The sequence below is a fragment of the Eutrema salsugineum genome, unplaced genomic scaffold, assembly GCF_000478725.1.
Source record: "Eutrema salsugineum unplaced genomic scaffold, Eutsalg1_0 scaffold_1, whole genome shotgun sequence".
NCBI lineage: Eukaryota > Viridiplantae > Streptophyta > Magnoliopsida > Brassicales > Brassicaceae > Eutrema > Eutrema salsugineum.
In genome coordinates, this window is record NW_006256909.1 from 8095464 (window position 1) to 8108721 (window position 13258).

General features: G+C 36.5%; 1 pseudogene; it reads left to right on the forward strand.

Annotated features, from left to right (window-relative positions):
• The first annotated feature begins 1731 nt into the window (after nt 1-1731).
• LOC18029587 lies at nt 1732-5823 on the forward strand (annotated as a pseudogene).
• The last annotated feature ends 7435 nt before the right edge of the window (nt 5824-13258 follow it).

Genomic DNA, 13258 nt, shown 5'->3' on the forward strand with positions numbered 1-13258 from the left:
AGTGGAATCATAGTGAGCATATATGTTCAGTTGAAAGCCATTTCCGGAGCGTTGACTTTGGTTATTTGTGAAAGTTTAAAAAACCGAGTCGACGTAGTGCGAGAACTACATAAATATGTAGAAGATTTGATTGGTAACAATGTAACATAATTTGAGGCGGTTGGAGGTTCAATCGCTTCCTTAGTTTAGATGGACATATATAGAATAAAGGGATAAAATAAATGGTTAAAACGAGGCAAACAAATGATGTTATGAATCGTTGAATATGGCGCTTACAACTGCGTGTTTATCCTAGGTTGGATTTTCACAATTTTTATAAATTGCCCAGTTTATAGAAAACTGTATGTTATTATTATTATTTTTATAATGAAGAAAACTGTATGTTTCGTACAGAAAAAAAGAAAGAAAGAAAACTGTATGTAATTGTATTGTAAAGAAAGAAAACTGTATGTAATTGTATTGTTCTTTAATAGTTTTTAATAAAAACAAATTTAATTTTAAATGTATTTTTTGTATTGCTTATATTTATAATTAGTTATACTATGCAATCGTTTGTAATGAATTACAATCAGAATGGTTTAGTAGTCTTTATCAAAAAAGTTTTAGGCTACGATTATACTTTCTTTTGTTGTTGAGAAAAACGATTATAAAAATATTACTATATGGAAACATAGAAATCAACGGAAACTAATTGAGGGCTAATAGTTCTATGTTGGGAATTGAAACACGAATCTTAAAGAGGTTGCATGATGAAAAGTGGAGACTAGAGAGACCACCAGCCTTTGGAAACCTCAACTAATGTTATAATGTTAACGTATATGAAACTTAATAAAGTACACATAAAAGATTTTTCGAATATATATGGGTATCTAATCTAGTTCTTATCACTTTGATATTTTTTTGGATTTAGAATTTTTAATTTACTGCAAATAGAAACTGTAAAACTGAATGTCATTTGTCAGTTGTTTGGATTCGATTCGAGTTTAGCTTTATTGCCAATTTTGGCTCAGATTTGGTTTGAAAACTTGTTGACACATTTGATTTAAAAAATTTGTATTCTTAGCAAAATTGAGAAACTAAAAAAAATCACTTGCTCATTATAATTCAATTTGTGCATGTTCGGTTTGGTTTGTTTACGGGTTGATTGAATATACGAAACAAAACCATATAATTTGATTTACAATTCGATTAGTTTTGTTAAATAAATTTTGCTTGATACAAATGATCAGTTTAAGATAAGCCATTTTTGTGGTTAAAAAGTTAAGCCAAATTCAATTCTGATCTTTTGGTTAAGAAGCAAATTCAACTCTAGTACATTCCACTAGTCCAATGATTCTTTAATTTTATAAAATTGTTGAACAAAAGGTACTATAATTTTCTACCTTACATTGAATGTATCAAAAGGATGCAATTGTTGAACACCACACTTGCTGAACACCCTATGTTATGTTGGCAGCGTGAGAAATGATTCACGTGTAGATCTAAAAGCTTGTTGACCAATCATAAAAGTTTGTGGAAATGAATTAATTGACGGGATGAAAAAGTCATGGAGTATGGAACACAACATTTTGCTTGTCTGCTAGGTTCGTGATAATAAATGTTTTTCGGATTTCCATGAGATAGTAACTCAGGATTACGATATAAATGTATGCAGCTCAAAACAGAAACTACTTTCGCTGGCTTAGATCAATATAAAATGAAAAAAGAATAAGAAAGCAGTGGTGGAGAGAGATGAGAGGTATACGAAACATCTACCACCATTCTTACACCTTCTCCTTCTTGCTCGTATTCTTTGTGTTGATTCTATTTCATCCTGCCCTTTCGACCGATGTCAACATTTTGTCGTCTACGGAATCTCTAACAATCTCAAACAACCGAACCATTGTATCTCGAGGTGAAGTGTTCGAGCTTGGTTTCTTCAAACCCTCGGCACGTTCTCGTTGGTATCTCGGAATATGGTATAAGAAGGTCGCCCAGAGAACCTACGCTTGGTTTGCCAACAGAGACAATCCTCTCTCTACTTCCATTGGAACCCTCAAAATCTTCAACATGAATCTCGTCCTCCTCGATCACTCAAATAACTCTGTTTGGTCGACGAATCTTTCCAAAGGAAATGTGAGAGCTCCGGTGGTGGCAGAGCTTCGTCCTAACGGAAATTTTGTGATGAGATACTTCAACAACGACGACCCAAGTGGATTCTTGTGGCAGAGTTTTGATTTCCCGACAGATACTTTACTTCCGGGGATGAAACTTGGTTGGGATCTCAAAACAGGGCTCAATAGATTCCTTAGATCCTGGAGATCCCCAAATGATCCTTCAAGCGGGGATTACTAAGGGGATTGCCTGAATTTTTTCTGTGGCAAACAGACTTTGAAAAACACCGGAGTGGTCCGTGGGATGGATACCAGTTTAGTGGCATACCGGAGGACCGAAATTTAAATTACATGGTTTACAATTTCACGGAGAGCAGTGAGGAGGTCTCTTACACGTTCTTAATGACCAACCAGAGCATATACTCGAGATTGACAGTGAGTTCCTCAGGGGATTTTCAACGATATACGTGGAACCCTCCATCATGGGGATGGAGCGAGTTCTGGACTTCACCAACGGATGAGTGCGATTTGTACCAGAGGTGTGGGCCTTACACTTACTGTGACGTTAACACGTCACCAGTGTGTAATTGTTTAGGAGGGTTCGATCCCAAGAACCCGAAGCAGTGGGACTTGAGAGACAGATCAGGTGGGTGTGTGAGGACACAACTAAAGTGCAGCGGAGATGGGTTTTTGCGGCTAAAGAATATGAAGCTGCCGGATACTATGACGGCGATTGTGGATCGGGTAATTGGATTGAAAAAATGTGAAGAGAGATGCCGTAGGGATTGTAATTGTACGGCGTATGCGAATATGGATGTCCGAAGTGGCGTAGGTTGTGTGATGTGGAGCGGAGTGCCCGTTGATATCCGGAACTATGCTGTCGGTGGCCAAGATCTTTACGTCAGACTGGATGCTGCTGATCTTGGTTAGTTCGCTCTCCTTAAATCATATACAATATGATAATAGGAAATCCGGATATGAGATGCAAGCATCTAATTCCGGATATGTCAATTCTAAATATATTAAGCAATAGAGATATTGAAACCCGTAATCAAAAATTCATAAAAATATATGAAAACATGACTCATTTTATTATATGATTTTATTTTCGGTTGAAAAAAAAAATTCTATATATATATATATATAACAAAAATAGAGATTTTTGTGGTCGTCAACAAAAATAGAAAAACAAAAATATTGAATAATTTGGTCTCTTCAAAACTTAACATATTTTGAAAGCTAAAATTTTTTAGGTAAATTTATTTAAACAATAAAAAATAATTTGATTTTATATCAATTGATTTATATAACTAAATCAATAAATAATAAAGCAATTGTGTCAAATTCCAAATCTGATGAAAAGAAAATTTCAAAGATATAAATATAATAAACTCGTATTAACTATATAATTATTTGAAAAAAAAAATATTTAATTAAAAAAAATATTTTTTTAAATAGTTAACCATCATATATAAATGTTTTAAAATTTATTAATTAAATATCAAATTAATTATAGCTAAGGATAAGGATTTTATATACTTATCATTATTTTATATTATTATTTTGATAAAACTATATAAACATGAGTTTTATCCATACAAGGTGCGAGCTACTAGTGTATATTGATTATGAACACGGTAGAAATATTGGAAGAAAAATATATTCAGCACATACGATAGGGTTGTGAGTTGCGCTTGTGAGTTTTATTAGAGATTTGAAAAAATTCTACCCACCAAGTCATATACAGAGAATACAGTTAAAATAAAAATAAATAAAAAGTCATACAAGAAAAAGAGGATGATAAAAATGATAACTCATGAAGCCACGTTTAGAAGCTACATTGGCATAATTTTATTAAAAAAAAACGGGGACGACGAACTAAATTTTGTCTAATCTCTTGAGATGTGGAGAAACCAAATAATTTTGCTTCTAAAACCAATCGTGATTGAAATCAAAGTGGTAAGATTCAAATTTGTTAAGCTAGAACTAAGCTTTCACTCACTTTTTTTGTGGGCAGGTGCGCACAAAAACAGAAACAGAAATAAAATAATCATAGGTTGGAGTACTGGAGTCAGCTTTATCCTTCTTATGAGTTTGATTACGTTGTACTTTTGGAAAAGGAGACAGAAGCGAGCAAGAGCACTTGCAACACCTATAGCTATAGGTACAACATTAATAACCTCCACCTTCTTTGATTTTAGGTGAATATATATTTTATGTCTTGATTGTGTTAGTGTCCGAATGAAAACAGTGTATCAAGAAAGAAACCAGGAATATCTAATAAATGGAATGGTAGTACCAAGAAAGAGACATTTTTCTGGAGAGAACGATATAGAAGATTTGGAACTTCCATTGATGGAGTTTGAAGCCATTGTCACGGCCACCGACAATTTCTCTGATTGCAACAAACTCGGAGAAGGTGGTTTTGGTATTGTTTACAAGGTAAAAACTATGAATCACTCTGAAAGTATACACAAAGGGGTTGGGTATGTATAGCTTATGAAATAAACCTTAACAGGGAAGGTTACCCGACGGACAAGAAATCGCGGTAAAAAGACTGTCACAAATGTCAGCTCAAGGGACTAATGAGTTCATGAACGAGGTTCGGCTGATTGCAAAGCTTCAACACATAAACCTTGTCCGGCTTCTCGGTTGTTGTGTTGATGATGGGGAGAAGATCTTGGTCTATGAGTACTTGGAGAATCTAAGCCTCGATTCTCATCTTTTTGGTCTGTGCCTCAGCTTCTTACAACTCTGTTCTACCAATTGGTTTTCTTTGGACATAAGTTAACATGATTCAATGGTGATCGATTCCGCAGACAAAACCCAAAGCTCGAAGCTTAATTGGCAAATGAGATATGATATTACCAATGGTATTGCTCGGGGGCTTCTGTATCTTCACCAAGATTCACGGTGTAGAATCATCCATAGAGACTTGAAAGCAAGCAATATCTTGCTTGATAAAGACATGACACCAAAGATTTCAGATTTCGGGATGGCTAGGATATTTGGCCGGGACGAGACGGAAGCTAACACGAGGAAGGTGGTCGGAACTTAGTAAGTAATAAAAAGCTAATTAAAATATCATCATTCAATAAACCAACAAAGAGCTAATTTTTATATTAAAGAAAGAAACTCATAACATTTGAGTTTAATCTATCTTATACAGTGGCTACATGTCTCCGGAATACGCAATGGATGGGATTTTCTCTATGAAATCAGATGTTTTCAGCTTTGGGGTTTTGCTTCTTGAGATTATAAGTGGCAAACGGAATAAAGGATTCTACAACTTGGATCGTGACCTTAATCTTCTCGGTTGTGTAAGCTTTAAACCTCTAGTATTCGTTCTCGTTTCCCACTCAAAATCTGATGATAACACTAAGATTCGATCTTAAATGCATAGGTGTGGAGGAACTGGAAAGAAGGAAGAGGGCTAGAGATAGTGGATCCGGTCATCAGAGATTTTTCACCAACGTTCATACCATATGAAATCTTAAGATGCATACAAATTGGTCTCCTGTGTGTTCAAGAGCGTGCAGACGATAGACCAATGATGTCGTCAGTAGTTTTGATGCTCGGAAGCGAAGTAGTGGCGATCCCTTACCCTAAGCCGCCTGGTTATTGCGTCGGGAGAAATTCTGTTCAAGATGATTCCTCTTCGACTACACGGTGCGACTATGAAACTTCGATGGTGAACCAAATTACGATGTCGGTTATTGACGCTCGGTAATGTCTAACGTGAAAGTGTTTGGAAAATTCGTATTATTAAAGATGTACTAAATCGAGTTTTTGTACTGCCTGATAAAGATTCGGTTTTCCTTTATTTTAACTTGTATTCCATCAGTTGTGTTTGGTCAAATTTGTATTTGGCGGCAAGTGGTATCATCTAAAATAGTAATCATGTATATACAATATTTGAATAATTGAAATAAGTATTACAGATCAATACAGTAACTAATAAAAAATGCAATAATAATCATATTATTGTACAATGATTCGAGATTAATTATTTATATATATATATATATATATATGTATAATCTGTGTGTGCGCGCTTTTTCAGATGTTTTTATATGATGGCCAAAATCGATGTATATTTAACCTTAAGTTTCTGATAAAAAAGGTTCGCCTTTAAAGTGGTTTAGTACTAAACTTGGATTAAACCATTGGATCTCTTACGTGGTTGGATGGGAGTCGGATGATCATATCACACATTAAGTTATAAAAAAGCATCGCACGTCATGGAAAACATTGTATGCTCCGGAATAATTAGTGAGTATATATAGGGGAAATTGCACATTTTATTCCTCAACTATTTGTAATTGGTATAAATAATCTTCCACTATCGTGATTGCAAAAAAATTCCTCAATTCAACGTTGACCACGCAAAATTAAAATTAAATATAGTCAACCGTTAATTGAGAAAACGGAAAACGTTACATTAAATCTTGCTAACTTTTTATAAGTCTAATTTCGCAGAGTTAATATAAAGTTGAGGAATTAATTTGCCAAATTAAAAGTTGAAGAATTAATCTGTAAAATTATAAAACTTGAGAAATTAAATGAACTGAAATTTAAAAGTATACACATAATTGTTAATGCTTATTCATAACAACGGTGAAAATTATTACGTAGCACTAAAAACTATTGAATGTGAAAAAATTATTAAATTGTTTGTTCATAACAATTTTAATAATTTTCTTTTAACATTAAAAACTATTAAATTTGAAAACAGAAAAAATCAAAACAATTATATAAAACTATATAAGAACTTAACCGATAAGTTTTTACAGTTACAGAAACTTTTTTTTTGTATTTGATGCTATTAATAAAGTAATCTTAGTTGAGTCTCTATTGTTCATGCATGAAAGCCTAAATTACTTGGATCTTACCATTGTATTTTTATAGATTTATATAGTCAGATTCGAGCTGTAGATTTATTTTACATCAGTAATATTAGACTATAAAATTATATTGTAAAGTATTGTTTTATAATTATAAAACTCTGGTTTGTAGTACATGAGTACCATCTAAGAGCTACAAAAAAAATTAGAAATATATACGTTTGTTAAATTAATTTCTAATATTCTTTTTATCTTTTTATGTTATCTAAATTTTGTTCTTTTCTTTTGTATTAATTATTTTGAAAATAGATCAGAACTAAACTTTTTTCAAAAAATAGAATTTACCTGTTTGTTACCACATGATTTTTTTTTTGCAAAATGCTACATTTTTTTTTTCAACTTGAACTAGCATTTTTAATAGCTCAGAGCTATATATAGTTTATTTGATTTTTTTGCACATTCAATAGTTTTTAGTGTTATGTAATAATTTTCTTAACAGTTATGTGTATATTTTTAAATATTAGTTCATTTAGTTCCTCAAGTTTTATAATTTTACAGATTAATTCCTCAATTTTTAATTTGGCAAATTAATTCCTCAACTTTATATTAACTCTGCGAAATTAGACTCATAAAAAGTTAATGAGATTTAATGTAACGTCTTCCGTTTTCTCAGTTAAGAATTGACTATATTAGTCTTAATTTTGCATAGTAACATTGAGTTGAGGAATTTTTTTGCAATCACGATAGTTAGAGATTATTTATGTCGATTGCAAATAGATGAGGAATAAAATGTGCAATTTTCCGTATATATAGGATAGATTATTTGACACAGTGGAGGGAAACGAGCTTAGTGATCGGGCTGATTTTTGAAGGATCCGCTCCTTTGATTGTTTTCGACTTTTCGGGAATTCATTATTATGCCATATTAACATGGTCAAGACCGCTTCCGGGTATTGAAATTGAATTAGTCTTTTCAAAGATTTTTAAACGTTCAAGTCAGAATTGGTTAACGTTACTAGATGGACTCGGTTTTCGAGATAAAAGTGAGTGATATGTTCTAACCTTAGTCAAAAAGATCCAAGGAATGAATATTCTTTAATTGTTTCCGTTCTCTCGTATTGACATGGTCTATTACTTTCTATAGATGGAAGATAAATTGCTTTAGTCTTTCTGAGTGATATTTGTGGATAGGTGCGAGAATTAGAAGAGGATAGGGCAAGTAACGAAAGAAATAATATCGAACTTATAATTTATCTGAAAAGCATGTGAAGCATTTATAATTTATAAATGAAGCTAAAGACGAATAGCAAGTACATTTCAAAATTTGAAATCATCGTTAATTCGACAATACTTAGCAAGTCATTTACGATGAAATATTCCAATACAAGTTTACGATCGAGGACATAATTAACAACGAATAATTAAGCAAGTAAATGCTGTACTGTTATAACACATATCATATATGGACTCTTATACCGGCCCATTAGGCCCATCAGGGCATTGTACTTAACCTAGATTCCCTATGTACTCTATATATACATTCCAGTGATTAATAAAGTTTCTAAGTTTTCACAACACGTTATCAGCACGATAAGACTCTCTGAGCGAAAAACCCTAATAAATCCGGCCACCACCAAAACCCTAAAAGCAAGTCGAAACTTAAAAGACGCATATCTTCCAAACCGTGAGGAACCAGAAGACGATCTACATATCAAATCGAAGCCCTCGACGAGACGAATCTACTGGTGAAAACCGTTTGTCGATCCAACGTCGGACGCGCCCTCACGCACACTTACAGTACACGACGATCAACCGAAAAAAAAAAACCAGATCCGAGTTTTTCCTTCTTCAACCAGCAGCTTCTTCAGTTTTGGTGATCAATCCTTGGAATTTGTAGCGGCTAACTGAGGTCTATTAGCTCCCAGTTTCATTAGCCTGTCAGAAATCCAAAGGTGGAAAAGGTATCTTCTAAAACTGAGAGCCATAGAACCTGTTGTTTAAACACTTCAAAACCCTAAAAAAAAAAAAAAAAAAAAAAAAAAAAAATCGACCACAGATCCTATAGATCTCGAAATCACATCCAAAATATGTTTTCCAAACCGTTAAAACCCTAGATAAAACCCTAATCATATTCGGCTCCCCTAGGGTTCCTCCTAAACCGCCTAAAACCGGCTAAACCTGGTTCTCATTAACCGAAATTATATTCGGCTTTAACCGATTAAATCACAGCTATTAACCGACATCATGTTCGGGGTAACTAAAACCATACCCTTTAAAATTTACTATTTCCGAGAAAGTTCCCTCTAATAGAAAGTTTCCTCATATAAAAACTTTCCTCATATAGAAATTTTCCCGACATAGAAACTTTCCTCATTTAGAAAATTACCCAAATTAGAAACTTTCCAAATTTAGAAACTTTCCTAAAATAGAAATATTCTCAAAATAGAAAGTTTCATCATCAGCATTCAAAATTTTCTCAAAACAATCCCTAACAAAATCAATCTCATGTTTCAGATGTCAAACATTCAGAAATGTGAATTCGAGGCCCTTCACGTCTCCGGGGATAACTACCTCGAGTGGGCCCTAGACATGCGCTTGTTCCTTGCATCGAAAGAACTCGATGCGTGTATTACCGACGGTAACACCGCATCCCGTAAGGGACAGTCTCAGGCGATATGTCACATACGCCATCATCTGGCCCCGAGCCTTAAGCAGCAATATCTCACTCTTGAGAATCCACTTGAATTGTGGCAAGCGCTGAAAAAGCGATATGACCATCAGAAAATGGTCCAGTTGCCTCAGGCAGATTTCGACTGGAAGAACCTTCGGTTCCAGGACTACAAATCCGTAGATGATTACAACAACGAACTCTTTCGTATTGTTGCCATCCGGAAACTCTGTGGCGAGGATGTGACAGATAATGATCTCCTCGAGAAAACATTATCCACATTTAGCACAGAGAATGTTGTGCTCCAATAACAATACCGTGCAATGAAACACACATTGTACGAAGACTTGTTGTCCTGTCTTCTCCTCGCTGAGAAGAATAACCAGCTGCTTATGAGAAACAGCGCTATGAGGCCCCCGGGATTGGCTCCTGTCCCAGCTTCTCGTCAAGAGTCCTACCATGTTCAACCCGATAGATCCTCAGATCACCGCCGTGGACGTGGTAATGGACGTGGTAATGGCCGAGGACATGGACGTGGAAGACGTGGACGCGAACATGGTCGTGGCAACCGACCTAACCTCAGTTATGGTCCTGGTCGTGGTCGAGGCATCACCAAGCCGACCCGCCACACCAACCCCGATCACTCTGCTTGTACCAGATGTGGGATGTTCAACCACCCAACAAAGCAATGTCGCACCCCCAAGATCCACTGCGATCTATACCAGAAGTACGGAAAAGCTCCTGCTGAAGCCAACATGACTCAGCCAGTCGATGCTGCTAACCTGGAAGGTGACGACCTCCTTGATGATGAGAACACCACAAACGAGCAGACCGACCCCATGGACTATGAAACAGCTGATCTCCTCGATTAATTCAATCATCTGAAACTCTGATACAATTTGATTTTGTTCTTTATTTTTTTCATTTTGGGATTTGTTTCATTTTTTTTTCCATTTGCCTTTATTCTCAGACACTGCTTTACTTTATGATTTATCACATTTTCTGAATTCCTCAATACTGAATTCTATCTTCTATTCATAATGAAGCACACCAGCAAATGGAAACCATAGTCGTAGATAGTGGATCCAGCCACACTATCTTAAGAAACAAAAGTTATTTCATAAACCTAACCTATCAAATCGCAAATATTAGCACCATCGCGGGTCCCTCAAACCTTATCGAAGGATATGGCCATGTCTATGTGTTGCTATCAAATGGCACACAACTTGAAATACCAGATGCTCTATATTCTCCTAGTTCGAAGAGAAATCTTCTGAGCTTCAAGGATATAAGACAGAATGGTTTCCACATAGAAACCCAAGGTCAAGGGAACAAAGAATCCCTCCTAGTCACTAAAACCGTAGACGGCCATAAACAAATCCTCGAAATCATACCCACGCTCTCTACTGGACTTTACCATGCTTAAATCAGTATGACTGAAGCTAATACCACTCTCAAAGCCTGGTTTACTGATTATACTATTTGGCACGACCGGCTCGGTCATCCCGGTGCAAATATGATGCGTAAACTAATTCAAAACTCTCAAGGGCATACCCTCAAAGAAAACCGAGCTTATCCTCAACACCTCATGTGCACAGCTTGTTCTCAAGGCAAATTGATCACTCGGCCTTCACCAGTTAAAATCTCTAAACAAACACTTCATTTCCTAGAAAGAATCCAGGGCGATATCTGTGGACCTATACATCCATCTTCCGGACTATTCCGGTACTTCATGGTCCTTATAGACGCATCGACCCGTTGGTCATATGTTTGTCTCTTGTCCTCTCGGAACCAAGCCTTCGCTAGGTTCTTGGCCCAAATCATAAAATTGCGGGCCCATTTCCCTGACTTCCCACTAAAGACTATCCGCCTTGACAATGCTGGTGAATTTACCTCACAAGCGTTTAATGACTACTGTATGGCCATGGGGGTAACCGTGGAACATCCTGTAGCACATGTCCATACTCAAAATGGATTGGCTGAATCATTCATTAAATGCATTCAATGGATAGCCCGACCATTACTCATGAGATCAAAGCTCCCGGTCTCAGCATGGGGACATGCAGTATTACATGCTGCTGAACTCATACGCATCCGGCCATCTAGTGAACACAAATATTCCCCATCCCAACTACTCTCGGGTCATGAGCCAGACATCTCCCATCTCAAAACATTTGGGTGTTTAGTATATGTACCCATTGCTCCACCACATCGAACCAAAATGGGACCTCAAAGAAGGATGGGAATATATGTTGGTTTTGACTCTCCCACCATCATAAGATATCTCGAGCCAACCACTGGAGATCTCTTCAAGGCCAAATATGCGGATTGCCAATTCGATGAATCGGTATATCCCTCTTTAGGTGGTGAGACAAACAAGCTGGTCAAAGATCTTTCATGGAATCAAACATCATTAAATTGGCAAGATCCTCGGACTCTAGAATGTGATTCAGAGATCCAAAAGATTATTCATTATCAAAAGCTAGCTAATCAATTGCCAGATTCCTTTGCTGACCCGACCAAAGTAACCAAATCGTACATCCCAGCTTGTAATGCACCAGTACGAATAGCTGTCCCAACGGGACAGACTCAAGTTGCTACAGAGTCTGCACCACGTCTCAAACGGGGCAGACCTCTCGGTTCCAAAGATAAGAATCCCCGGAAATCAAAGAAAGGTGCAATAACCGAAACCGGGATTCCTGCAATATCAAACATAGCCGCGGCTGAGACTCAATCTAATGAACCCTCAATGGAAGTTCGGGACGCCGAATCTCCAGGTTCAGAAGATAACAATGAGATCTCCATCAATTACAATATGTCCGGAATACAATGGAATCGAAAAGAAGTCGACTTAAATGCACTCTTTGCATACAAAGTAGCACTTGATGTTGCGCTCACGCAAGAGGATCTAGAACCCACGTCAATAACACAGTGTACACATCGAACAGATTGGCTAAAATGGAAAGAAGCCATAAACGTGGAGTTAAAGAGTCTCAAACTCAGAAACGTGTTCGGTCCGATCATCCGGACCCCATCACACATCAAGCCAGTGGGCCACAAATGGGTCTTTGTGCGCAAAAGGAACGAACTCGGTGAAGTCGTTCGATACAAAGCACGGCTTGTAGCACAAGGATTCTCACAGAGACCCGGAATCGATTATGAGGAGACTTATTCTCCAGTGGTGGATGCAACAACATTCCGATTCCTCATAAGTCTGGCCATAAGAGAAAATTTTGATCTGCGGTTAATGGATGTTGTAACCGCATATCTCTATGGGCCCCTGGACAACGAAATATATATGAGACTCCCAGATGGCATTGAACTAAAAGACAAAAATGCATCTCGAGATCAATACTGCATCAGGCTGAACAAATCCTTGTATGGACTGAAACAAAGTGGGCGTATGTGGTACAACCGCCTCAGCGATTACCTCATCAAAGAAGGCTACAAAAATGACCCCATCAGTCCATGCATCTTCATCAAGAAGTACTCAAACAAAGGATTTGTAATCATAGCAGTATACGTGGATGATCTAAACATCCTCGGAACATCTGGTGAGATCTCCCAAACAGTCGACTGCTTAAAAGCAGAATTCGAAATGAAAGACCTAGGCAAAACAAAGTACTGTTTGGGATTACAACTTGAGTACATCA